The 27,584-nt window shown below is 44.0% G+C and overlaps 1 pseudogene; it reads right to left on the reverse strand.

Moving 5' to 3' along the window:
* Positions 1–10,692: 10,692 nt before the first annotated feature.
* Positions 10,693–19,510, reverse strand: LOC102927694 (small ribosomal subunit protein uS9m pseudogene; annotated as a pseudogene).
* Between the last annotated feature and the right edge of the window lie 8,074 nt (positions 19,511–27,584).

The raw sequence follows: 27,584 nt of genomic DNA on the forward strand, positions 1-27,584 counted from the left end.
TTATGCAACTCATTTAAATTGTAATGGAACAATTAGTCTTCTATGATAGTCAAACTTGTAGCATGTTAAGTTTTCTAGGTATACATAGATATATTTCAGATAGATAGGTAATCTTCAAACACTTCAAAGACATACAGAATATGGCATTTAAAATGTTTTAAAAATTTAGACTTTCTGGACAGTGAGACATATCTGCTCCTGGCAGCACTGATTTACTTCAGAGAGGAGGATGGGCATCAAAGACATTCCATATGGAGTTTATCTTCACCTTGGCAAAAAAAGCCATTTGGACAAGAAATTGTTCTTGCCTGGACTGCATGATCCACTGGACATTCAGGACCCATGGGAAGGTGACCACTGAACTTTGCTTGGCAAAGTGGCCCTTCAGGTTCCTGCTTTGCAGGGGAAACTGCCAGACATTCTACGGGACACAGAGAGAAGTGACTGAGAGACTCTAGGCCTGTGGGCTAAAGACAGATGCCCCAACTTTACAAGAGAACTTTGGATGACTGTCCAGGCTGCCAGCTGTCTCTGTCTACTCTCGCAAGACTCGAAAGTTGCTTGCATCCTTCTTCCATTTCTCAGGTAATACTATATCCTTCTTAGGTCTTTGATGTAGTTGAAGACTAGATAGTTATAATTTTCTTTAGTTATGATAAAAGATAAGTTAGATATGAAACCTTAGACTCACAAATATGAGATAGATAGGCTATCTTCTTTAATTTTGTCAAATACAAATAGACTAGTTATTATAAATAGACTAGATATTGTAACTGTAATTCTTGCTTGATAATTGATTTATTATCTGTAATTTTACTATGTGAAAATTAAAACCTTCCTTTTGGAAAAAAAGAAAAGAGGAAGTGCTGTGGAATGTTCTGTATGTTAAATGTGTTGCTCTGATTGGTTAATAAATAAAACACTGATTGGCCAGTAGTCAGGCAGGACAAGGAGAATTCTGGGAAGTGGAAGGCTGAGTCAGACAGATGCTGTCAGATGCCACCATGAGAAGATGTTAAGATACTAGTAAGCCACGAGCCACGTGGCAACTTATAGATTAATAGAAATGGGTTAATTTAAGATATAAGAACTAGATAACAAGAAGCCTACTACAGCCATACAGTTTGTAAGTAATATAAGTCTCTGTGTGTTTACTTGGTTGGGTCTAAGCGGTTGCAGAATTGGCAGGTGAGAGAGATTTGTCCTGACCGTGGGCCACGCAGGACTGGAGAAAACTATAGCTACAATCTGTGCCTCAAATTTTTATTCACAAGTGAATGTTATGGGGATCAAACTGCATTGTTGGCCAGCTTTCAGGGCACACTGTCCACCAAAGTCCATTAAGTGATGGGCTTCCCTCAATGTGTATACTCCAAAAGCATAAGTTGTTAGCCAAACAAGTCAGGTTCCTAATCAAGGTTCTATTCCTTGATATTGTTTGAACAGAAAGGAAATAAGCATTATGAAGGGGCCAGCTACTCTGAAACCATAGCCGGTCTGAACTGTTTCTGTACACCAGAGAAATAGTACCATCCTCCCCTAGTCTTTAGGAAAGATGGACTTGAATGTAAAATTAGGATGTCCCACAGAAAATGATCTAGGAAGAGGCACAATACATAAAGCAGAGCATGAACTGGTTCATAGCACAAAGGTCACAAGCTTCAGACTATAGGAGGACTGAGAGGGACAAGATTGAGCTGAGGGACCATGGGAGGTGAGGCATCCTCGGGAGGAAGGAGCTAAAGGATTGGAGAAGGGAGCTATCTTGAGGCCAAGCTCTTCTATAACACTCCTCAGTTTCCCCACCCCCTACCCCCACCTCTGAGTCTGAGCAAGACGCAAGGGAGGTGGGGGGTGGGGGAGGAGGGAGGGAAGGAGGGAGGGTCACAGACGCAGGTGACAGGGTGACAGGCAGTGACCTGGCACTAAGGTGGAGATTAGGGATTATTGTACGGCCCATCCCTGTATCTTGAAGCATGAATTCACAGTTGTTTATTGTGCTACACAGAAAGAGATAGAGATCTTGAGGGTACAGAGACCAAGCAAACAAGTGAATGGGGGTGCCATTTACTGAGATGGAGACATGGGGGAGCTTCAAAAGAAAAGAAAAGGTCTATTTGAGGTCTGTGTAGTTTGAAGTGTGTGTTAAATGTTCACAGAGAGCTGACTGTAGGAGGCTTTAACAAATAAAAAGCCCCAGTTTATCATCCAGACTGGGACCGTTCTCAGTGCAACTGAGAACTACGTTGAGACCACAGTATCAACAGGGCCACGGGTGGGGGCGTGGCAGGGAGGGAGGGTGGCTCTAGAGCTGACCCCTGACAGATTCTACTCGTTAACTGAGTAGAAAGTAGGGGAAGAAGGTTGAAGGACCATCAATAAGAAGAGTGGGAACTCAGAAGGCCGCGGTGTGGAGGCCACAGGAAATGCGCATGCGCACCAAGAAGTAAGGGTCTGTCTTAACACGGAGATCGATGATGACCTTAGCAAACGGGCTTTGGGTGATTTTGGTCGGTACAGAAGCCAAGAGAGGTCCAACTAAAGAGAAGAAGCAGGTAACTAAATATAGTAAGAGAGAGAGGAAGAAAGACAGAGACAGAGAAAGAAAGACAGGAGAGAGAGAGAGAGAGAGAGAGAGAGAGAGAGAGAGAGAGAGAGAGAGAGAGAGAGAGAGAGAGAGAGAGAGAAGACTCAATATTCGGAAGAAAAGAAGCCAGAGTCATCTAAGTCATAAATGCAGGACGTGGAGTGAGGGTAGAAATGGCGAGCTCAGTATAAGAAACGTAAGGGCAGGTTTAAATAGTAATAGAAATGATTCGTATTTTTTCTAGTAAATACGTCTACCTGAATGTTCGTAGTTACACCATCTACAACAGCAAAAACCTAGAAACAACACAAGGATCAATCAAGAGGAGAGAAAATGAATGCACCGTGGCACAGTGAGCCGGTAGAGTACTGTGCAGGGCTGAAAATGGATCAACCACAGTGGCACACAAAATTATAGGTTGATATGAAAAAAGTTAATCCCAAGCAACAACTAGAGATAAAGTTGAAAATATACCAGGATACTAAATCGGTACAACAGAACCACTCAAACCTGGAGGGGGAGTGAAATGATGAACATGGCAGTTTGAAGGTTGGATATTCCATGTCACCCGATGTGACCCACGGCCTCAGACTCTGGGTGACTGAGAAACAGGAAAATCAGCAAGCTGGGATTAAGAGGGAGATTGTTTCAAATTCCAAACTTGTGTTGAGAGTTGCAGATTTACAGATGCTTCTTAGCTTAAAAACATTAAAAGAGCCCCACATGGGTCTTTTCTGGGACTGCCTTATGTTACACATCACACTGGTGATTAATCTGGGTCTGCATACCTGAGACTCATGGCCAGGGTAAGAATGTGGGAGAGAAATCAGGTCAATTCTTCAAGGATCGAGAACGGTCACATACCACCTGATGCTGATCATCTAGCTCACACTTAACATGTGAGACAGAGGCCAGAAAGTCAGAGCCAAAGGCAAAGACAAGTCCCTCTCTAAAACAGTTTTGGGGTGCTGCTATAGACAGACCCAGGAATAGACCATCACCCCCAGACCTTGTCTTTCCTCCAGCCTCTTTCTGGGCACCAGAGACTATTCGGTGCATCACTGTGAGCTGTTTGGGGACTACTTGATCCCCCCAAATCTGCTATTCTTGCTTCACTTTGCATTCTCACAGAAATGGTGAAATGACCTTTCTAGGGTTGTGTTTGTTGTAATATATGACTATATAGCTATTGTCATCTTAACGTGATTCAGAGTCACCAAGCTAACAGCCAGGCCCCCAGAGCAGGCTTGGCGGTGCTTGGGGTGGTTGATGGTACCCAGCTGAATACTGTGTTTTCTTTTCTTCCTATAGGAGTTGTCCTATGGAATTTCCCTTCACCGATTTCAGTCCATGTCCCTCATTTATCAAGATCAAGTTGCATTTTTAAGAACATCTTGTAACTATAATTCCTCCCCGATTTATCATTTGCAGATGCATTCTGTTAAAACACTTTCCACTTTCACCTCCAAGTGCCTTGGAAACACGTGGGGGAAATGGAAACAGACCTTCAGCTGTGAGTCAGGAACAACTTTGCCACACACTACAGCAAATGAGGTAGGACAGCCTGAAATGACTCATTTCTCAATGTGAGAACTCTCTCGGTAGCTTGGCTTTGGGCCTCCCTAACAATCCAGACATTCTACGGATCCCAAGGATTATATTAATGAAATGTTTTCCCGGGAAGCAGAACTGGCCCCATTCTCTCCCACAGGAATCCTTCTTTTGAGAGGACTCCAAGGCTCTATAGTGTGATGCTTTAATCAGCATCAGCAGGGCTCTGTCTCCTCAGACTGCCTCAACAGCCTGCACGGAACTCTACTCAGAATGGCCTGGGCCAGCTGGCAGCTGGATTACCAATCATTCTTCTGGATCTCCATTAACTCATGGATTGGGTAACTTCGCTAATTCACTTGATTGATTAATCTCTTCATTTATGTAAGTGACTATACAGAGCGTAATATGCATTCAGTTTATCATAGTTTGGGGTCTACAAGATCTAAATTAGCTGAAGAGCTCACTGTGGTCCCCGCCTCCCATGTCTCAGTCCTTTTTCCCCCCTGGTGTGGCTGCTCTTCTCAAAAGGAAAGACAACGATTAGGCAAGCCAGCACTCGTGAGTTATGAGCTTCAGTACATTGGTACTTAAAGGGCCAAGCAGTAAAGGATGTTAGGCCTGAATTCCTGCCATGACAGAAAATTAGAAGGAAACTAGAGAAAAGCCAGAGCATCTGGCCTCCACAGATGAAGTCTCCTCATGCTCAGGGGTGGGACTTTTAGATGGGAGAGGAAATAACTTAGAGATCATGTCCTGCCCTACCCCAACCGAGGCCAGAGGACAAGGTGCACCTAAAATGCCCTGTAAGGGTGCCAATTAGAGCCTTACTTTATAGGTGGAACATGCTTATAGGGGATTACATGCTTTGAGGGGAATGGGTCCCTACATCTGTAAGGCCTCAAAACAAAATGCTTTGCAAAAAAGTGAGCCCCAGAATTTGTAATGGTGCCTTGCATGGGAGACAGATCTCTACATGATGTGCTGGGACTTTGGTAAGCTCCTTGGAAAGTGTTTGTTGCTGGTGGTGTCTCAAGAGGGAAGCCAGTGTGTCTCCCAGCAATCAAGAGTAATGTGGGTGGCAGTAGGCATGTTGGGTCTTGCATTCCTGCTAAGGGGTCACAAACCCTAGTGACAAGTCACAGTATAAATTTCACGAGGACTCCATGAATCAGGCTCATAGCAAGTTGTCTTTGTCAATGTTCTATTGCTGTGAAGAGACACCATGACCACAGAAACTCTTGTATCAAGGAAAACATTTAACCAGAAGCCACTTACAATTCCAGAGGTTTAGTCCATTACCATCATGGAGGGAAGCATGGTGTCATGAAAACAGACATGCTGCTGGAGAGGCAACAGAGAGTTCTAACTTCAGATAGGCAGGAAGAGAGAGACACTGGGCCTGGCTTGAGCACTGGAAACCTCCAAGCCCACCCCTAGTGACACACTTCCTCCAACAAGGACATATCTATTCCAACAAGGCCACACCTCCTAATGCCACTCCCTAAGTATTCAAGTCCATGACCCTCTGGGGGCCATTCTTATTCAAACCACCATACAAGTCTTGGCTAAGCGGCTGGGTGCCAGTGGGAGTCACCAAAGGACTACTTGCATAGTCAGTGTGTGCCAGAGTGACAGAGAGCGCCATCCGGTTTTAAAACTCCTTCTTGCCAGTAGGCTACGATACTCAGCGCTCCCCTCCCACTGACACACACAAAGGTGTTAACGTTTCCTGAGAAAATGTGACCAGATATCTATTTACCTCAGAAGGGAGACCCACAAGAGGGCAAAGGAACCATCCCACCCAAGTCTAATTTGGAGGACCAGTGAGTTTAGTGGTGTTCTGAACATCAATATGGATTCCAAGGTAGCTGCTCACTGAAAAGCCCATCCCTGTGGAGTGACTCACGGATTTGCAACTCTGGGGCTCTCTGCAGGTATCTCGACAGGTCAGAGATTCTCTTCCATGTTTTAAAGTTGACTGATAGGGAAAAAAATACTTAAAAGAAGAATGGATGTCTGTACCAAAAATAAAATAGAGATTAAGTCAGATATTAAGTCATCAGAGAGAATTAAGGCAAATTCCATTCAGTTTGTTTTTTGAGCTTGAATTTAGTTTGAAGAAAGTGAAGCTAAAAAAGGTGATGACACTGTTGAGAACTTCTCTTGGACACCCTACTTCTGTTGTGTGCTATTCTGTTCCAGCATTGGAGGACTGTCCAATGGGTAGGACATCAATAACTACATTGCCCTATGCATTTCAGTAGAGTTAGAGCAATGAGTGGCCCTGGAGAGATCTATGATCCATGTCACTATGCAAGGTCAAACTTGCAAAGTACCCACAATTCCTCCCAACAGACATCTACTTAGGCCTCTCTGCCCTCCTGCTTCCTAAGGAGCCAATATGACATTGGCCTTGTAGTCTACTCAAAGACTGCTCTCACCTTTGCACACAGTCCCTCTGTGAAGCCAGCCTCTGATTTTTCTCACTTCTGTGCTCCCTCTTTCTCACTGAGACCTGGGCTGGCACAAATACCACATAGCCATCAAGGATCAGCACGGATACTGAAAGTCACATCTGGACATAAACAGGGAAGCTCCTAGCTTTGGCTTGCCACGAACTTTGGGTCATATTGTGGATGAAGGAGAGGATTAAAGATAAGAGGGACAGGGTGATAGAGCAGGACATCTATAGGATTCAAGGGAAGAGGAAATGTGAAAAATGTCCGAGAAAAGAATAGGAGACAAAGAACTCAGAATGAGCTATAACCAAAGAATGATGATATTCAATATTTCTGAAGTGACTAGGTGTGACAACCTATGACTTTAATTCAAACACTTGGGAGATAGATGGGCAAGAATGATCAGGAGTTCAAGGTCTTCTTAGGCGACATAGAAGTTTGAGGTCTGTGTGAGCCTCATGAGAATATACAGTTGACAGTAACAATATCCAAATAGTCACCCTGGCAGTAGGTGATTTGAGATGAGTGGGAGGATTAGCTGGGAAGGTCAAATGTTTTAGGTGATATGATGCTAATCAGTCAAATGACACAGTTCCAGGAACACCAAAGGTGAAGTCGGGTGAAGAACAAAGGGAAGAGGAAAACCGAAAAACCCTACAGTGCGTGCTGAACCCAGCTGAACCCTGAGAGGAGGATGTATTTGGGGAGGGGAGGATATGGAATGGTCCAGAAGCAACAACTTCACATAGGGAGCTGGAGAAGGAACCCGGAGTCACACACACTGCAAGGCCACAGACACCTTCTCTGGAGAAAGAAGACAGCGTCTCCATCAAAGTCAGCTGGCTCCAATTTCATGATAAATGCAAGACCAGCCTGATGGAAGCCAGAGAATCCTTGGGATGGACTGTGTCTACTGGGACACCGGCCATATCTCATGAGTGGCTGTCTACACTGGTTGTTCAGGGACAGAGGTCAGACATTGAAAAGAGAACATCAGAACACAGGGTTCATTGTCCTTGGCTGGTGTTTGTCTTCTTGTTTGTGTAAGGACCACCGACTCACTCTTGTCTGATGTTTCTCCTTTCAACAAGTCTTTATTTGATTTCCTTCATATAGCGGAACATTTTTATTCATAGCTCTTTAAGCCACTAAATAAAAGACAACACAGTTACTGAAAGAAGCATGGATTGTGTTACACTGTAGACCTATGTCTCCATAAATACAGTCTAAGACATTTTATAAGACTGATGCTATCAACACAAACTTACCAATATTAATATTAAAAGACAGAGCAGAGGGTTGGGAATATCACTTGACACATATATAATCATGTCTTTAATGTATACTATTAAAATAAAAATGCCAAAAGCCTTTGACAAGAACAGGATTATTTCAGCTTCCTGGTAACTTGTCTAGCCCTTCTCCAAGTCACACCACAGTCATAACACTCTTCATCAAACACAGATCTGTTTTAGGTTATTTTCTGTTGCTAAAACACAGTATTGCAGACTAGATAAATTTTAAATAATAAAAGTTGGAGGACACGATTTTGAATGTTGGAAATTTCAGATCTATGGGCTTTCTGGAGAGTTCTTTCTTGCTACATCCCAAATAGTAGAAGTGCATCAAGATCACAGGTAGGAGCGGAAATGATGTGAACTGGTCTTGTCATGAGGACATTAATCCATTGACAGAGTGTTCTCAGGATTTCAGTACCTCCTAAAAGTCCTCCCTTTTCACACTATTAAAATGACAATTAGCCGGGCGGTGGTGGCGCACGCCTTTAATCCCAGCACTCGGGAGGCAGAGACAGGCGGATCTCTGTGAGTTCGAGGCCAGCCTGGGCTACCAAGTGAGTTCCAGGAAAGGCGCAAAGCTACACAGAGAAACCCTGTCTCGAAAAAAAAAAACCAAAAAAAAAAATGGCAATTAAATTTTAACGTTATGGTCAGAAGAGACAGTCAAATCCTATCACTGACTACTTCCAGGTGAATTTATAGTCAGAAAGGAGCTCCATTTTTAAATATGCCGAAGTGTCCAGCCGAGCCTATGCTCATCTATGCCATGAAGAAATCCAGTCCCAGTCATGAGTGTGGCTGCCCCTTCCCACTACTTGTTAGGTCTTCAGTCAATCAGAACTCACAACTGAAACAGCGGGTGCCAAGCTCTTCTGTTCATCAGAGACGCAAGTCCCCAATTCCAGAACATGAGAGCATCTGGGAGCCTTCCGTCCAGTCAGCCTCGCCTGGAGTGTCCGTCAGTCCCTCTCCACAAGTGCAATCAATAACATCAACCACCAGCAGAGTCTGAACAAGGTGTGCACCCGCTACTCCCTGAAACCCTTGACCAGAGACCTTCTCAGGCTTGGGAAAGTTACTCCCTTCCTCAGCAACCCCTCAGGCTCTTTCCTCCCCTTGAAGGCAGACGTCTTTTCTTCCATCCACAACCTTAGCTTCTCCAAAGCCTAGAAATGTCTGCGCTCATTAGCAGCTTCCATTCCCACGAACACCTGAGGCAAGAAGAACCAAAGGATCATAGTGCCAACCTTATTACAGGGAAAGCATAACAGAGAAAATCAAAGGGCATCCCGCCACTTGACTCTATCCCCCCTGTGTTTAAAGTCCTTCCGTGACTTTTCATCACCCCCAAGGCAGGTTCCTTACTTCTCAATATGGCTATGAAATCCCCCTCTCTCTCTTCTACCCACAGCTGAGCAGGAAGACCCAAACGAGTTTCAGAACAGTCCATTGCTTGCCTGCCAACCTCAACTATGGTTCTTAAAATAGAAGCATGGCAAGGCTACTAAAAATTGTGTATTTTTAAGATGCCTATTTGCAAATGTTATTATTCTGGTCTGGTCTAATGAGCCGTAGATGGTTGTGAATGGACAACAAAAAATGGTGAGGTCAGTGAAGTCCCAACACAGTCCTTAATAAATCATTCAAAGCGTCTCCAGCAAAATAATGGACCATAAAGTCAGCAAAATGGATGCAACTCACAGAGAATCTTATATATGTAAAGAAGAGTTATTGTGTATTCCCAAAATACTTAACATCAAACATGCAAAAGGTTTACAACCTTCTAACCACAGAGCCTGTTATATATATATATATATATATATATATATATATATATATATATATATATATACACACACACACACACACACACACACACACACACATAGCAAAATTGGGTGTCCTTGGTAAAAGGTTGCATTTTGCAGCACTTTTTGGAAATGAAATTATTAAAATGCTAATTTTAGCTTTCTCAGAAATGGGCTGTTTTCTTCATTGGCAGAGTCCCGCATCCATGTACACCTCACTTTGTGTCAAAATGCTAATTTATCTGGCTTGGCGACGTACCCTGCAGTAAACTCACTTGGTAATTTTACAAAATGCTTCATAGGCAGCACTGTGAGCATCCTGTGCATCCTGTCAGGAGGAGGAGGCCCTCCTCCTGGCCCTTTCTCCCCTCTAGTGAAAACGTTTATCGGAGTTCAGTTCCCCAGCAGCGTTTTACCCAGCAGTTTCAGCATCTGCCGGTGGGCATCACCTGCACTGAATATTTCCCTGGCACCTGGACAGCAGCATCCTCTTCTCCCATTCTATAATTCCTTCTGCGTTTGGTAACGCTCCCTCATCTGCCAACGCCATTTGAGTCTTCTGAAAATAACAGTCTATAGCAGGGAGGCAAGATGAATGTGTCATCTTCTTTTAATTTACCAGTCTTCAGAGTCATGAACTGTGCCCTGGTTCCTCTTGTTCTAGGCCAACCTGGACGACCCTGAGTACAGCATACTCATCACAGCGCTGGTCATGCATATTAATGAGTATTCCGCCACTGCTCTCTACAAAACCTGTTCCCTGGCTCTGTTCAGCATTTCTTTGTGCTTGAATAGTATGTGGGAGCCAAACAAAGAGGCTGAGCCTGGGCAACCTTAGTTAAAATTGTGAAGTAAAGCAGGTACTTTCCTGTCCCCCTGTCCTTTACCAGTTTATTCAGGAAGAGGCAAGCCTTATATACCCTCCACCCCATCCTGGATCATGTCTACCCTGAGCCAGGTATATAGCGCAGGTGCTCCTTGCTAGCCTATGAAAGCTTAGTTAGCTTCTTCCAGGTGAACTTTCTTCGGGTGCCCTTCTAACCTGGCTTCTTCCGCTCTCTGACCCGTGGGTCAGGAGTAAGCAGTCCAGCTTGTCTCATGCACTCCACCTGGTCCTCTGTGATGAAGCTGCATAAAGCTTTGGCCATTGCCAAGTGTATGACTCCTGCCTGCGCCGATCGCCCCCCGCCAGAGACTGTGCAGGTTACACGGTGCTTTTCCAGCCGGTCCAGGGAGTGGAAAGGGAACATCAACTGTGCTCTGTTGATGTGTGACAGGAAAGTAAAGCAGATAATCAACTCCCTTCACATGGATCTTCCCACTTTCGTGCTCGTAAACACTCGCCGGTGCTGTGGTGCCTTCTCCTGCCTCGGCTGTTGCTGAAGGCCATGCCTTTCTCGTCATACTGCACCAGTTCAATCACCTGCTTTTTTGATTGAATAGTTACACTTCTGCGGAACATCTGCACAAATTCTTCTTCCGCAGGCCCATATGGCAATGTCAATAACTTTTCCAGCAGCTGGATGAACTTCACATAATCTTGATCTGACAGTTTTTCCACTAACATCCCTTCTAGTTCCTCCTTAGTCAGCCATCTGCTGCCAGTCAGGTCTCTGGACTCAGTTTTTTCTGAACATGGACCTCTGTGTGTTTCTAGCTGGAGGCTCTTTCCATACACTTCGTGAATTAATGAATAGTATGACTGTTTGCCAGTAGAGAAGAGAAAATGAAATGGACGGCCATCTTCTCCCTGCTGGATTGCTTTTTGTTTTGGAAAAATCTGTTCAGGATGCTTCATCATTGGCCTGGCTTGCTTCTCAAACAAACCACTTGGAAAAAGGTAAGCAATAACTCTATCAACATCCTCTTCGGTAAAAGTTTCTGGATTTTCTCCCATCATGTTGGCTATGGGCCTCTACCCTATGTTGAAGCCTTCAACCTGCTTTTTAATAAAATCCTCTGTGGACGATGCCTGTCTTGAGGTTTGAACATTTTTCTTTGTTGTTACAACTGTGGTATGTATTAGCTTTAATAGCTGGGACCTGGGACCCGCCTGCCAGTCAACTGTCGGAGGTTGTCCGGTACCCAGGCTTCTGGCATAGACTAACCCTAGCAGCGTGAGAGATCAGAGGGGGAAGAGCTTGACCACAGGACACACATGGAGCCTCCAGGTTGGCCGTTGGCTGAACACGTTTTAAACCCAGTAGTTGCTCCCCAGCGTTCAGGAATGGTGCTGTTTATGATTATATGGGCACTTCCATAGCCTTGGCTAAAGCTTCAGTCACCGAACCTGAGAAATTCAAAATGATGGTGTACCGTTGACTTCGTTGGTATTTGCTACAGATCTGTTATTCCTCCAAACTTTCCAAACTATGCCTTGCTATACTATACCACAACTGAAACAGAAACAAGATAGCTGACCATGTAAAGTCTCAGCCCTGGATTTCATTCCGTTCACTCATACGTCAGCAAGAATGCTTAAGCATAATTCATTTCAACATTGTCCCTGAATAGACAAATCATTCTGGAGATTTTGTGTGATTTGGGGGGAAGAATGTAATACTGTCACCATTATTTCTTCAATAAAGGCGGAAGTTCATTAGCTCTGTTCATTTTCAGTGACCATTAAGAATATATCCGTGACCTCTAACCTAAGCATATACAAGCTCTAGGGTTTGGATCAGCACCGAACCCAATACTTCAGTTTAGCTTATGTTGCTGTTAACTCTCACCATTTTTTTCAGTTGGGTAAACTGTTCAGTACAAGCCTAGAAATTTGATTTACCACCGAACAAGCACAATAGACTTACTTAGGCTAACTAAGAGAATGAAGGCGGAGGGTGGGGGGAGTATTTGTTTGTTTGCTTATTGTTTGTGATGGTATTGGCAGTGGTAGTGGTGGTTGGTGGTGGTGGTGGTGGTGGTGGTGTGTGTGTGTGTGTGTGTGTGTGTGTGTGTGTGTGTGTGTGTGTGCTGTGTTTGTTTTACTCAACTGTGGAGAGATACTGGGTCTTCTTGAATGTGTAGATTTGAAATCTTAAACCACAGTCGTCAATGGCAGTTGAGTTGACGATGAGTGTTTTTTAGTTGACCACTTCCTGCTATTACAGACACACACTACTGCCAATGTTGGTCTCTCACATTTCAGATGTATTTGTAGGACAGAGTTTCGTAGTGTTAACTCTTAGCACTTTCATCTAATCAGTGAAACAATCTACCAAAGGGAGGATCAAGGTTCAGTCAACTCTGTCCTCACCAAAGGGTAGGAGCAAGGCTCAGTCAGCTCTGCTCTCTGCCTCCTCTGCTCCAGGGGCTTGGATGGCACCTGACAGTGCCTTGACTTCCTCAGACCAGAACTTCCTGTCTTTTTCCCATTTATTTAAATAAAATGAAGAAAAAAAAACCCCACAATTCTCAATGAAGGAGGGAGTCAAACACTACACTGTCCCTTAAACTCTGCCACATTCAATGTCAAGTAATATTTGCTAACTTGTTTAACGTGGTTGTTAGAACAAATGACTGTGGCTCCTGTTGTATTCCCATTGGATAGTGTTGACCTATCACTGCCCCCCTCCTCCTGTGCTGCTGTGTCCAGGAAGGTGGAGTTCTTCCAGCTGTTGGGAGAGCGCTGAGCCTAAGAACTGCCTGACACTCTGTAGCGGTGAGAGTGGGGTTACCCTGGTGTGCCAGCTTGCTTTCATGGAAACACAACTCCCTGGGTGACACCAGAACATGAAGCAGGATTTGCTGTGACCTCTTTACTTCTCTTGGTGGGACAGAAAGTATGGCTCCATCGTGACACCCCATCACCCGAGTATGCCTTGGGCGACCTAGAGGGAAGAGGACTCTTCTTTAGAAATGTGGAAAGCAAGTGACCCTCGTTTTTCAACAAAGTGAAACAACAACTTCATGACAGTCGCATATTTCTTCCTGGACAAAGGTCTAGGAAGGGGACATAGATGAGTAAACCTGGCCAGAAACATGGAGACCCTCTCCAGGGTCCTCTAGTTCTAATGCCACTAAAAGCCAGAGTAGCCCTGTGTGAATGCTAGAAAACTCTGGCTACTGTAAAATTAGTTCTAAGTATCTTCTATCAATGGTCCAATGTAGCTAGAGTTTTCCTGCCTTGCCACAGTCAGGACAAATCTTTGTCACCCGCCAGTCCCACAGCCGCTCAGACCCAACCAAGTAAACACAGCGACTTATATTGCATACAAACTGTAGGGCCATGGCAGGCTTCTTGCTAACTGTTCTTATATCTTAAATTAATCCATTTTCATAAATCTATACCTTGCCACGTGGCTCGTGGCTTGCCGGCGTCTTCACATGCTGCTGGTCATGGCGGTGGCTGGCAGTGACTCCTTCTGCCTTCCTGTTCTTTTATTTCTCCTCTCTGTTAGTCCCGCCTATACTTCCTGCCTAGCCACGGCCAATCAGGTTTTATTTATTGACCAATCAGAGCAACACATTTGCCATACAGACCATCCCCCAGCACAGCCAAGTGCAGACCATCTCAGACACCTGCACTCAGACCTGTGGTCCTAATCATCCTCTATGCGGACCTACTGGGTAAAGCCACGAGGAACCCAAGAACGGGCTCCCACATGACATACAGAACATCCCACAGCAGTCCAAGTGTCATCAAATGGCATGTTAATGTCTCTGGCTGAGTGGAGCAATGTTCCTGCCTGTGTTCTGGACTATGAACATGTTGTTGAGGAGAAAAGAGTGCTTTTTCTCAATAGTGTTCAATAGTAGCTAATATTGTGATGATTACCTGAGACAGTTTTTAAAAAGTCTCTAGGCTTTACCCCAAAGCACTCAGCTAGGATCTTGGAGTGTGATTAATGGGAGATTGCATGGTGCTCATATTTCTTCTGAGCAACAAGGGACTTTAAAGGAAGACATGGTAACCCAGTGTCTCCATCACTTAAGGAATGCTTTGTTTATATGCTGTGGAAGAGAGCAATGTGGGAAAACATTGCCCTAAGAGCTGAAATTTTTACATATCTTAAGAAGCATATGTCATAAAATGATTCATTATTTGTACTTGGTAAGGTAATATCTAAATAATACAAACTGTTAGGTACATTTAGAAATGAATCACATATATCATTTCCAGTGTTGCTGGGGAAGGTCAAATGTTTGTCGAAGAGCAGAAAAATGTACTATTTGTACCCACTAATCTCCCCTTTCCCGGGGGAAACCTGTTCTTCCCCAATTCATATGGCCTAGAAAGAAATATCAATTATAGAGTATTTTCTAATTTCTAGCCAGAAGTGAGCAAATACCCAGGCTTGCCAATCGTGATACTATGCATTATGATTGGCTGAAGGGTCAGACAAGACCGAATCCTCAAACAGGGCAGAGTGCCTATAAAACACTTCATATGTTGACCGTCAATGACTAGTTTTCTTCTCTATGGGGTTTTGTTCTGAGATAACCTTGACGCTTAGGCCTGTTCCACATCCTTTGTACCCACTGTTCATTAAGTAGCAATCAGTCTGGGGGAGCCAGCCCGCCCCCACCTCTGGGCACAAGTCCAAAGGTTTCTGGGTGTGATATCCTTCTCCTGACCACGGTTGTCCTCTGCATCGGTGGCATCTGCAGGACTTTACTTGATGTCTAAAACAGAAGGCACCTTCTCCTGTCCTGGATAAGACGGTGTTTTGAAGTGACACCTTAAGGTGCGTCAGTCGGCTGACACTTCAGCCAGGACAAAAAGAGGCTAACATGTAAGGGACAGAGACAAAAGCACCCAAAGGGAAAAAATAACTACAAGTGGATCTAACTTAACTGTATTTCCTATCACTTACGGCCCCAAGCACAAAAGTGAACAAGGAGTTTGGTGCTAAGAATTAAATAGTCTTGGTTGAGAGGAAGTGTGCCAGCAGAGGGCAGAGTAGAGCCCGCGTTCCTGAACTGCCTGATGAGACTCGGTTTTCCTCACAGGAGAGACATGATTTCCCAAACCCTCATCTCTGCTAAAAGCAGGAAAATAATAGATAGCGTGGATTACGGGTGGCTCCGAAGAGAGGAGAGAAAGAGAAAGGCCCACGTTATTCATTCACGTCAGAGCGACTGGAGTTCACAAACCCCAGAATGGCCGCAGCCATCACGTCCCTGTCATCTGGAGATGGGAACTGAGGAAGAGCAGGGGACAGGCATGAACCACAAAATGTCTGAGGTCTTTAAAGTCAATAACTTAAGAATACGGTGCACCCATATAGACTCAGTTGATTTCTTCAGATGACACTCACCTCAGTCAATGAAGTCAGGCACCAAATTAGGCTGTCATGGTAAAGAGAGCATCTCATTTGATGATACTGCCCAAATTACTATTATTAATATGTAACTGTTTCAAATCTTCTCGCTCTTGAACTTTTATGGGCTTTATCAGAACAGTTCATGCTTCTTAGCATTCATATTTCTCTTATTTTATTAGAATAACTGAACATTACCACGTCAAACCCATCAAGAGCTGGCAGGATCTTTACAAGAATAGACTGAGAGCCAGGATCAGGCAAGAACGTTATATAAAACCCAGCTCAGATGGATCCCATATCCGTTACTGCAGAGAAGTAGCTGAAAGTGAGGCGCCAGGAAGCACAGACCTGCCCTGCTTTTACTGAATGGCACACGTTCTAGGAGTGAAGTACCAGAAGAGGAAAACCTGAGTACCTTTCCCACAAAAGTACATTTTCAGTGGTGACACCATCAACTCTGAGACAGCACCTGGTACAGAACGAAGCTCAGTGCTACCTGCAGCCTCTACAGGCAGGTTGAGTTAGGAATTGTAAGGACCTGTATTTCCTTGGCTTCTTGACCACCCAGGTCATATAACAACACTGAACCAGTTTCTAAAGTCATCACCATCAAAATCCGGTTTTAATAAATTCTCTACTAAGCAAAATCCTATGCGATATTTTTGTGGCAGTCGAATAGAAACTTGATTTCATTGATATTTTCTCTTTCACTAAAACGAGTAACACTAGGAGTGCTTGGAGCTAGACTGCCTGGCTTGACTCCATGTCTATCACTATTCCTTTTGAAGCACTAGGGAAGCTGTTCTCCTTACACGCCCACTTTCATGTGTAAAATAGAGTGGATGACAGGAGCCCATAAAGCTATGAGCATCATACAAGCTACTCGTGTTGCAATAACATCTGACACATAGTTGGGTCTTAATACATATCACCATGTCCCTCACTTCTAGATGATGTCATTTTTGCATGGTGTCTAATCAAGTTAAATTATAGGTGTCCACACTTGTTATTTTTAAGAATTTAATGGTCATTTTCCCCGAATTAGTTGACTTGTCCTGCTGACCTGTGACTTCGTTGATGGTTTGTAACCTGGATTTCGTATACTACTTAGCTGTACTGTTTTATAAAGCTTTTTCTAAGAATGTCTGAATTTTACAATTCCGTGTATAAAATCAATTGCTTCTGTTAAAGTATTTCACAATAATGAATGTGACACTTATTGGCATATGGCATAATGTAATAGACTTTCCCCTTTTTCATTATAGTAAAACTCCTATTCAGACATTCAGACAGGAGAAGTAGCTGCTGCTTTAGGCCTACGGATTTTCTTGCACAAAAAGGGTGTGTGTCAAGACAAAAAAAAAGGTTACTGTGCAAATAGGGGAAACGCGATGAACACATTACTCACATTCCTATTTTTAGTTCTACTGCTTGCCACCTTACTGCCAAAGTTATATCTGAAACACAGATGGGATTGTTACTCTACCGCCTGATAGTCTTCCAAAGGCTCCTCACTGCCTAGAAAATGTTCAAACTCCTTCACAAACCCCAAACTTGAAACAATCTGGTCTTGCTCTGCCTTGTAAGTCCACTTCTACTCAGTTCCTCTTCTACATTGAGCCTGACTTCCGAATACATCTTATACTTGCTTTTCTTCCTTTAGACGTATAGTTCCAATGACTGGGACACCTTCTGTAGCTGTCACACTGGCTTCCGTCAGGGTTAGCTGTTACGCTAGTGGAATTATGCTCTATTGGCTTACAGGAAAGGTTAATTACTTCTTCCTCCTTTGTGTAGGGGCCTGACTTTAAATATAATGTCAGGGATACAATGGGAAGTCAAAACAAGCATCAACTTTACCCATTGTGGAGCATATAGTCAAAAAGAGACTTAGACACTAATGTTCCAAATATGAAATACAGATACAATACAAGATCATTTAGGAAGTTTGAAAAGACATTTTTTTTAAAGATCTAAAGAGTCCTTCACATTGCAGTAAACTACCAGGGTCATGGAATACTCTAATGAAAGGGAATAGCACACAGGAAGGCCTGGTGACAGGAAAGAGCTCCCGTGTGGATGGGTTGGATGGCCATAAGTGGTGGTGTATAAATGCTAAGAAGCCACCTAAAGTCAGGTGGCTTTAGAGAGCTACCCTACAGCTTTGCCTCTTGTGACTTAATCTACTCCAACTAGTCCAACTAGAAGAGGATAATGTGAAATTTCCAGAAATTTCTGAATGGACTGCACCAACACGATACTGAAAACCATCTCCTAAGATCTACTGGTTTTGAAGTTATCTACATAATAATCTCAACATGCAGCTCAAGAGTTAGAAAGTTGTGTCCTGCTCCAGGGTTGCTACTATCTAGAAAAACAGCTTGTTTTCTTCACCTTTGAAGTGAATCCACACACTTCTGCAGATTCCACAACCAGCACCCTGCCATACACGTACCCAGTGTGCCTTGCAGAGAGCTGCTGGGGAAAACCTAGGAATCTAACCTCACACCGGATTAGTTTCTTCACAATATTCTAGTGCTGTCAATCTTACTAAATGGAATATGTTGCTTTGAAAGTAATGATTTCCCAAATTCTAGAGAGTCAGTTGACAAAGCCCCTTTTATAGTAAAAAGAAGAGAGTTGTTTGATCTCTCAGAGTTCACTACAAAAGCAAGACATTTCCTAGGTGACAGATTTTTTTTTTTTGCCCCGGGGTGGGGTGGGGTGGGGTGGGGGGTGGGGGGATGCATGTTTCACCTAAGAAGCAGAGGTTCATATTTAAATTCTGTTTGCATCACAACCACAATTAGAATGTGTGGTAATTTCTAGTTACCCCACTTACTCCACAGACAATTCTTAAGTTCTTATCATGGGCTCATCAGTGACAACTGTGGTCAAGAATACTCGTGCTATATGTATTTTATTTCTATAGCTCGGAAAATTGACATGTTGTGAAAAACAAAAATTCCCTCTGAGACGTTCACATCTCTTTCATCCACTTGATTTCCATTGGCACACATATCAGGCATTAATTTCCACCATGTGATTGAGGAGCATTAGCACGTCATAACTAATTATAGCGCCGGTCCGATCCCAGAAATGATAGATAGGGCAACAGGAATTCTGAAGAGGAGCCTGGAATCAAAGCATTCCATCACTCTTGATAGAATCGGAACGGAACTTTCCATTCCACTCGAGGGAAGTAGGTTAGAGAGAGCAAAACTACAACCATTCCCTCTCCCTTCTTCTTAGGCTTTTGTGCTTCGACTAAATGTCTTTTGAGAGCTGTTCCCTGGCCATTCAGGATGTGGGGAAGATGGAGCTGTGGCTGCCAGGAAGGCCATTTGAGTCACACGCCTTCTTAGTGCCATCGAAGGAGCTGTCACCTGTTTGTCCACACCCGACTGTCTCCAGTCAGACACCCCACCTCCCCGTTATGGCTCCCCACAGACTTCAGCTTCAAGTTCACGGTTCTTATTAAAAGAGCCCTGTGCGAGTGTTGCTTAGATACTAAAACCTCCAGCTCGTGCCGCTTCATCCTTCCGGCTCCTTCGGTTAGGTCTTTATGTCCTTATAACATCCAACACTCAACCTGGAAGTTACGACCGTGGGGAAAGTGAATTCCCTTCAGACAGTCATGGGAAGCCGGGCAGCATCTTTCTCCCATTAAACCATCATTTCACAAGTAGACTTCACCATTCTGGAACACGCAAACTCAGTATTTTATATTCAACAGAGACTCCCTTTGCTCCCCACGTCTGGGTTCCCTTCTGGAGTGCATCAGCAAAAAGATGAGGTCTTCAAACCACTCCTTAAGACTTACTTTCGAAACTCTATGGATAGTCTCTGTAAAGCAACTGAAAACTGACACTAAAACTCTGCAAAAGTGTTTCCTGGAGCAAGATGCAGTGACTTCAGTTCTCCCGTGAGCTGCCTCTGTGTTCTTTATTATGAGTGAATGGTACCCACAGCTGCAGAAACAAAGGCAAACAGTGTCTTCGAGGGCCACTGTAAAGTCCCCCAGACCCTTATGCTGGCATTCTGAATAAGAAACCACCGGTTCCGTGTGTGGGCTTGGGGCATAGAGACTACACTCTGAGAAGCTCATCAGCCAGAAAACACAACTAAGGCTTTTCCACAGGCTGTGCCTGGAAAAGCTTTAGTGCAAGCTTGCAGTAACTTAAGTGCAGCCTAGGAGTCCAAGTTCCCGCCGGCTCGCCCCTACCACATTCTTTCCTTGAAGCAATAGATTTCCATTGGCAGGCAAGGAAGGAATTTTGTCATTTTCTTGAGTTGAGGTGTTTTATTAAAATGTCTACCCAGGAGTTTAGTGAGGGGGGAAAAAGAAGGGTCACAGAGTCCTAAGCAAGCAGAGAGGGAAACATGAAAATTAAGGAGAATGACGAGAGTTCTACAGCAAAAGTCATTAAAGGGGCAATTTTATCTATTTGGAAAAGCTGCAACGTGAAAATCGCGCTGTATCTCTATGTCAGCCAATGTTTGCTCCCCGGCTGCCGTGACGCTGATTTGTGGGAGGTTTTCTACTTTCTAATTTTAAACAGCAACCACTAAACTTTTGGCCATGGAACTATTTTTAAGTTTCCCCTAAGGAAGGAGGGGGAAAGCGGGCATTAACCAGTAAGCCCCAGCAGGGTGAGGGTTTGCTGCTGTTTATCTCCTGCGTCACCAGCAGAACGCACCCTTGGCAGCAGACACCGTTGTAAAAATCTACACCTGGCCAACTGAACTGAAGCACGCCACCTGCTCAGAGGAGCCGTGTCCCCAGTAACACACTGAGAGCACCCTCCCCTGCACCCATCAAGCAACATCTGCAGCTTGTCCTGGGACATCTCCATGCTGTTCTGTCAGCTAGTATGCAGACACAGGGCCTGCTTTCATCCAGAGCAGGTGTGGATCCAGCTGTGCCCCGCTCCGTGTTCAACAGGCTGTGAAGGGACAGTACTCTTACCATGAGTGGCAGAATCACATAGCAAGAAAAGAATTTATGTTAATGAGAGAGCTTATGGCGGAAAAGCACACGTGCATGATGGTTTTGGGTTCTGATGGTAGTGGTGTGTGTGTGTGTGTGTGTGTGTGTGTGTGTTGTAACACAGTAACACAGTAGAATTGAAGGCATGACTATCGTTTGGGCCTCTTCATATCTGTTTCTGTGAAAAGACCACCAATCCTAAATGACAATCAACCCTAAATGTGTTTTCTGACAAAACAGCCATCAAGAACATCACAGAAGGCTTTGTTCAAGGTCACGTAGAAGGTCAGCCACTTCCTATTTGATCAAAGATGCCTGGGAAAAGTCTGCAGGCGCTACATCTCACAGCTACAGGAAGGAATCTGTGTTCTAACAAAGCGACCCTCCTCCCCACAACCTGATTCTAATGCAGGTGAGAAATTCGGAAATGATTAATCGCCAGGCTTAATGCTCTCTCCAGCAGTAGCAAGCTACCTCTTATCTTCTGTCATAAGTCAGTCCTGGAGCTCCTGCTGCGTCACACCTGCCGCGGCCTGGCTCACGGGCAGCTGAGGAGTTAGTTCATAATCATTTATTCAGAAAGCAGTGAAGGGATATTAATAATGATGTTTTACTTAGAAAGGTATTAAATTATAGAGATAAATTAGTGAACTATGTGGCGATTAGAGTTGAAGAACTTAGTTGGAGAGAATGCTCTTCAGAAATGCCTGATTAGGGTTGGAAGGGTTGGAGCCAGAGAATCAGGGACCCAGCTGGAGGAGGGTTTTCCCAACCTTCTCCAATGCACCAGAATTAGCCAGCACTGCCGATTCACATGGGAAGGGCAAGGCAGGGAGGGAGCTGCCCGCACACTAGAGTAGGATGGGTCAGGGCATGTGGTCACTGGCCTCAGTTTGCTAGTCACGGAGCTGGTGACCTCAATTAATTCGCTAAAATTCTTAAATCTTAGTTTCCTATCGGCAAATTGAATGTCCCTTCCAGCCTGATGGCTCAGGGGATTATAGACCCTTTGGTCACAGGCTCTGAGGTTTTGATTTTGCAGACCTAAGTGGAGACTGGAGGATCTCGTGGATGCCATGGAAAGTCCATTTCACTCCAAAGTCAAATACTCCTCCATATCCTTGGCCAGAGCTGTGGGGGTGTGGGGGGAGGAGAAGAGGGACCAGAGGCTGCGCCTGTGGAAACTTTCTAACTTCCACACTGAGAGATGCACCAAAGCATAGGGCTAGCCTTGCTTGCAATGCTCACGTTTCAGCCAGGAATCCTAAACTCGGGATGCCAAGTAGAGCAAGTGACCTCTAGATTCACACACATCTATTGACCCAGGAAATGCTTCAACGGTTTGCCTGTACAGGTGTCCATTCTTGACATATTCCACACTATGCCCCCTAGAAAGGTTCTCCTTGTAAAAAATATATATATATATATCAAATATGAGTCTTTTCCTGTCGACTGCTATACAATTTGTGTTCAGGACAAAGAATTAAAGTCATTTTATTTCCCCACCTTGTCGATCTTTTAAGCAAATGTTTTAATCCTCTCCATCCAGGAAAACCTTTGTTTACACAAAGCCCCACTGGTCCAGGGCGTCACTTTCCTAGACTAGACTTTTTTCTCCTTGGAACCGTGACCTCCTCCCCCCCACTTCCTCCCTCATTTCCTGGGCAACAGCTCTTCTCAGTCTGGCCAACTGGATAAGACTATGAGGTCAGACCCCAGCCAATGGGAGAAACACACAGCCTGCTCCTAAGTTAGACTAGAACTCAATGCATGTCCTGCCTCCCTGCGTTCTCTCTCCTAAGCACACCCTCCTGATCAAGAGTAAAGTTGGCCTTGTTGAGACACTTCAGTGGGGATGGTGGCCTCTTTCTTTGCCACCCCGACTTATTTTTATTTGCCATCCTGAACTCATTTTAAGGTGTGAAAACAGTGACTACCGGATCATTCTGAAACCAATCTAGTTCCACAATCACTCAATACTATTCGTAAGTAGATCGCAAACACATCCAGTCACTTCTCACTTGGCTGAGAAAACTATAGTTATCACAATTCTGTTAGTGAGAGAATCACTGGGCCTCAGACTTAAATAAAATCATGATAGCCGAAGTAATATGTTCAAAAAAGTCAAAAGGCACGGAACTGTTTAGAGGATTATTTAATGCATAGACAAGTGTTCTGTGAAACGGAGTCACCAGACTGGCTTCCCAAACATTGACTGAGCAACTTCCCCTTCAAGGCAACTCCCCACAGTCTTCGGGATGGCTGACTGATTGGACAGAAGGTCACCACAAAGCAAGCATGGTGTCTGGCTAGTTCACCCCAGCTTTTAACGCATCTCGAGTGCCCAGTTAATACTACACCTATTTTACAGGATTTTGCCAGAGCTAGTTCATAGCAGCTTCCAGGATCAGAGTGGTGAAATTTCAGAAATTTTTGTAAGCTAGTTTACGGGTAAGTTCATTCCCCGTGCCAGGGACTGGCTCCGAAATTGTCATATGACTCAAATTGTGACAAAATGCCTCAACGGGAACTTCAGCCTGAGTACACCGAGTGGGTAAGGCAAGGATGGATACCCAAGCACAAGACGGGGCAGGGTGTCTTGGAAAAGAATATTTTTGCACACAAAGACACACTTTAAACAAAGCATGAGAAACTTGGCAAAGCAATTTACTTTTGCAGAAAACTGTGTTGTGACTCAACCCAGCCGAGCGAGCATACCCAAGCCGGAAGTTCATATAGTAGTTTTCCTAATAGGTGGTGACAGTGTCTTACCCCATTGGTGGGAGCTAACCTCACAATCTGATTTGGTTGATTAATTCATAATCTGTGTGAAGGAGTAGGGAGTCTTAGGAACACCTGTCACCCAGGGGTGGGCCAAACGGGCACATATACAAAACTGTCACAGGATGGGGAGGCTTAAAAAATACTGGTTCTCGGCAGGCTGGCCATCTTTGAAAGAAAAAAAAATGTTTCTCACAATCTCCCTCTCTTTATCACAGATCTTGATTCTGATTTTTTAAATTCAGCCAACATACACTGACTTTCTGAAGTCTCTAATAACAGTAACTTATTGCTATGATGTATAGGTGGATTTTTCTGTCCCGCCAGCCACTCCCCAAAATACCCACACAGAAACTTAACATTAATTACAAATGCTCAGCCAATAGCTTAAGCTTGTTGCTAGCTAGCTCTTATAACTTAAATTAATCCACTTTTAGTAATCTGCCCTGAGGCTCCTTTACCTCATGTACATACTTTGCATACTGTCTGCTCTGTGTCTCATGGCATCTCCCCGACGCCACCGTTCTTCTCCCCAGCAATCTCTCTGCCCCAAATGTCCTGTCTAGCCATCAGTCAATCAGCTTTTTATTAACAATGAGAGCAACATGTCTCCACAGTGTGCAGAAGGATTATTCCCCAGCAATGACGAGTAACGGGAGGTTGTTTGTTGAGAGCAGTCTTGCTGAACCTAACACAGGAAATAATTATTCTGCCTATCTCTTTAGCATGGCTAAAAGAGGAGTCCACCTTCCTAGGAGTGGCCCCTTGGCCAGATGATTGACTGTGCACATCTGAAATGCTAGGTCTCCATCTAGAGAGTCTAAGATTTTGGCCAGAAGTGGTTTTCTCTTCATGAGTCTTTACTGTTACTCTCACAGGCAGAGAGATCCCGAAATGACCATTGAAGATACCACGATGGCTTCTTTTTCATTTAGCCTTTCTGAGAGAACTTACTCTCTCTGCAACTTCATTCTCAACCACGTGTTTCTCCTGAAAGTTCATAGCTAGATGGGAATGACTGAAAATATTTGCAAATAGCTAAGTATATGCGTACTGGTCCCACAGCATCCAAAATGGGAACAAAGCAAATGGCCAACAAGAGATGGACTAAAGAAATCATGGCTTTCTTATAAGCACATTTAGCATGATAAGACACTCATGAAATATTGCATGGAGAAAAGCGTGTTATAAATTAACATTTTTATGTCAAGTCAGACTATGAGCTTAAAGATAAGTAAATATATAAATATATATCTAGAGATACTATACATACAAAAAATAGTATTTATCTATACTATATATGTGTGTATATATATATATATATGTGTGTGTGTGTATGTGTGTATGTGTGTGTGTATATACATATACATATACACATATACATAAGCAAGAAGCTACCCTAGGCTGAAGAGATAGAAAAGTTATGACAGCGGGATTAGTCTGCTGCTGCTGATGCTGCTGCTGATGCTGATGCTGCTGCTGATGCTGAGGACCTACCACACACAAGCGGGAGGAGCTGGCTGGACAAGCTAGAGTCCTGACAAGCAATACAGGGCTTAGAAATGTGTGGGCTTCTGTTTCCTTCAGCCCTTCTGCTTCTCATCAACACCTTCCTCTGGTCAGATCTTTCTGTGTGGGGATGTGTGTGTCTGTGCTGGTGTGTGTATGAGGGGTGTGCATGTGAAGAGGGTGAAAATGCAAGTATGTGTGCATGTGTGAGGAAGCTAGAGGTCAGTGGGGTATCATTCCTCATGAGCCATCCATCCGGCATGTTGTTTGTTTGAGATAGGATTCGTTGTTTAGCGCTTATTGGCCTGGAACTGTCTGTGTACACCAGGCTAGCCTCAAACTAACAGAATTTGTCTGCCTCTGCCTCCCAAATGCCTCCTTGTTTGTTTGTTTGGTGTTTGTTTGTTTGTTTGTTTGTTTGTTTTTGTTTTGAGACAGAATTTTTCTATGGAGCCCTGGCTGTCCTGGAACTCATTCTGTAGACCAATCTGGCCTCTATCTCAGAGACCTGCCTGCCTCTGCCTCCTGAGTGCTGGCATTAAAGGTGTGCACCACCACAGCCCAGCTAACATCCTTGGGTTTTTGAGACAGTATATTTCCCTGCAATCTGGAGCTCTCCAATTAACCTGGGCTAGAGGATCACTGAGCCCCAGGGTTCTCTCTGCTTCTACATCCCCAGCACTGGGCTTACAAGTATATGCTCCCTGCCTGGCCTTTTAGCTTTGACATGTTCTCCAGATCTGAGTTCCTACAACTTGTGTGGCAAGCACTTTACCAACTCAGCTGTTTGCCTAGTCTCCCTTTCCTCAGATCTTGTTGAAAAGCAGACAATGGGTCAATGGGAATTGGAGAGGCACAGGAAGAACTGTCTGCAATAGTCCTCCATTCCCACCTTTGCAGATAGAGCTAAGGAGGGAATGGATCTGACTGTAGGCAGGCTGAGGCCCGATAGAGAACACTTGCTAATGGAGGACTATGTGTAAGGATGTACATAAACAGACTCAGAGGTGTTCACATAGGAAGAAGAATGGTATTTTCCCCTTATTAATAATAGTCTTGTTTTATTGTTTTAATGTAAATTTTACAACTTTTCTTCAATGATCTATATAGATACAAGTTTTAGCTACAAGTTGTTGTTAAGAACTATGTTACCTGAAAATGAAATAGCATCCCAAGCATTTGGTCATTAGGCCCTTGTTGCTTCCACACAATCTTCTGCAGTGTTGTCTGTGGTGACGGTGCCCCAGGGGGAGGCAGCTATAACCACCATGAGAAATAAAGTCAGATCATGCAGGGTGGAGTATTCCGAGACCAACAAGCTTTGCTTTTGCTACCATGAGCGGTCTCCCATAATGCAACAGAAATACATAGTGTGCTAACAGAATAGATTCCAAGCTTTTCCAAGGATGAAGAGAGGGACTGAAGAAGTAGCTGAAGGCAGAGAAATATCAACCTGTCATGGATCTGGTGTTTCCAATAGTTGTTCTCCTTGTAAGAGAAGCAGGTAATTACAGAATCCCTAGGCTGGCCGTTTCCAGGGCCGTACTAATGGACATGATTCCTTTAATGTATGTGAAGAAGATACCATGTGAACACACAGATGTGGAATCTTAGAGAAAAGTGGGTTACCCTTCCAAAGCTCCATAAAAATCCCATGCCACTGGAAGAGAAGGCAAGGCAAGGTATCCGTGACATGGTGGAGTGTTGTGAGCTAGTTGGGGACACTCTTGCTTCTTTCAGAGTTTTCATTGTTAGCACAGGGCCCTTCCTGTGGTTTGCACCAGCCACCTGCCTACTTGTCTAGCAATGGAAGTAACTGCTCACAATGCCAATAGGGTCCCAAATGCATCTTGAGAGGCTGAGGGACATGGTGAACTGAAAATCAATCTTTCTGAAAAACTAACTCCCTGGTACAACTATATCAACCTTGACACCTCAGTAAATGACCAGGGAGTTTTTTAAAAAATACCAAAACCAGAACCTCGTGCCTAGACTCCATGATTAAAAGAGTCTTGTGTGGACCTGGATGGATCATGGATTGTTTCAAATGTTTGTTAAGTGAAGCCAGAATTGAGAGTCAAAAACTATAGAGAACATGCCACAAGTAGACCAAAGGCTTGCATTTGAAAGTTTCTAGACACACTGAAAGATGTCTAATTATACACACACCACACAAACACACACACACACACACACACACACACACACACACAGAGGCACGCACACATAAGTTCTATATTTTAATGGTATTTTTGTCGACTTGAAAAAAAATGCTGTTCTTAAATAGAACAACATTATCTAGTAAAACTACTAGAATTTTAAAAGAAAAAGA

Source organism: Peromyscus maniculatus, chromosome 13, assembly GCF_049852395.1.
Source record: "Peromyscus maniculatus bairdii isolate BWxNUB_F1_BW_parent chromosome 13, HU_Pman_BW_mat_3.1, whole genome shotgun sequence".
In the NCBI taxonomy this organism is placed as follows: Eukaryota; Metazoa; Chordata; class Mammalia; order Rodentia; family Cricetidae; genus Peromyscus; species Peromyscus maniculatus.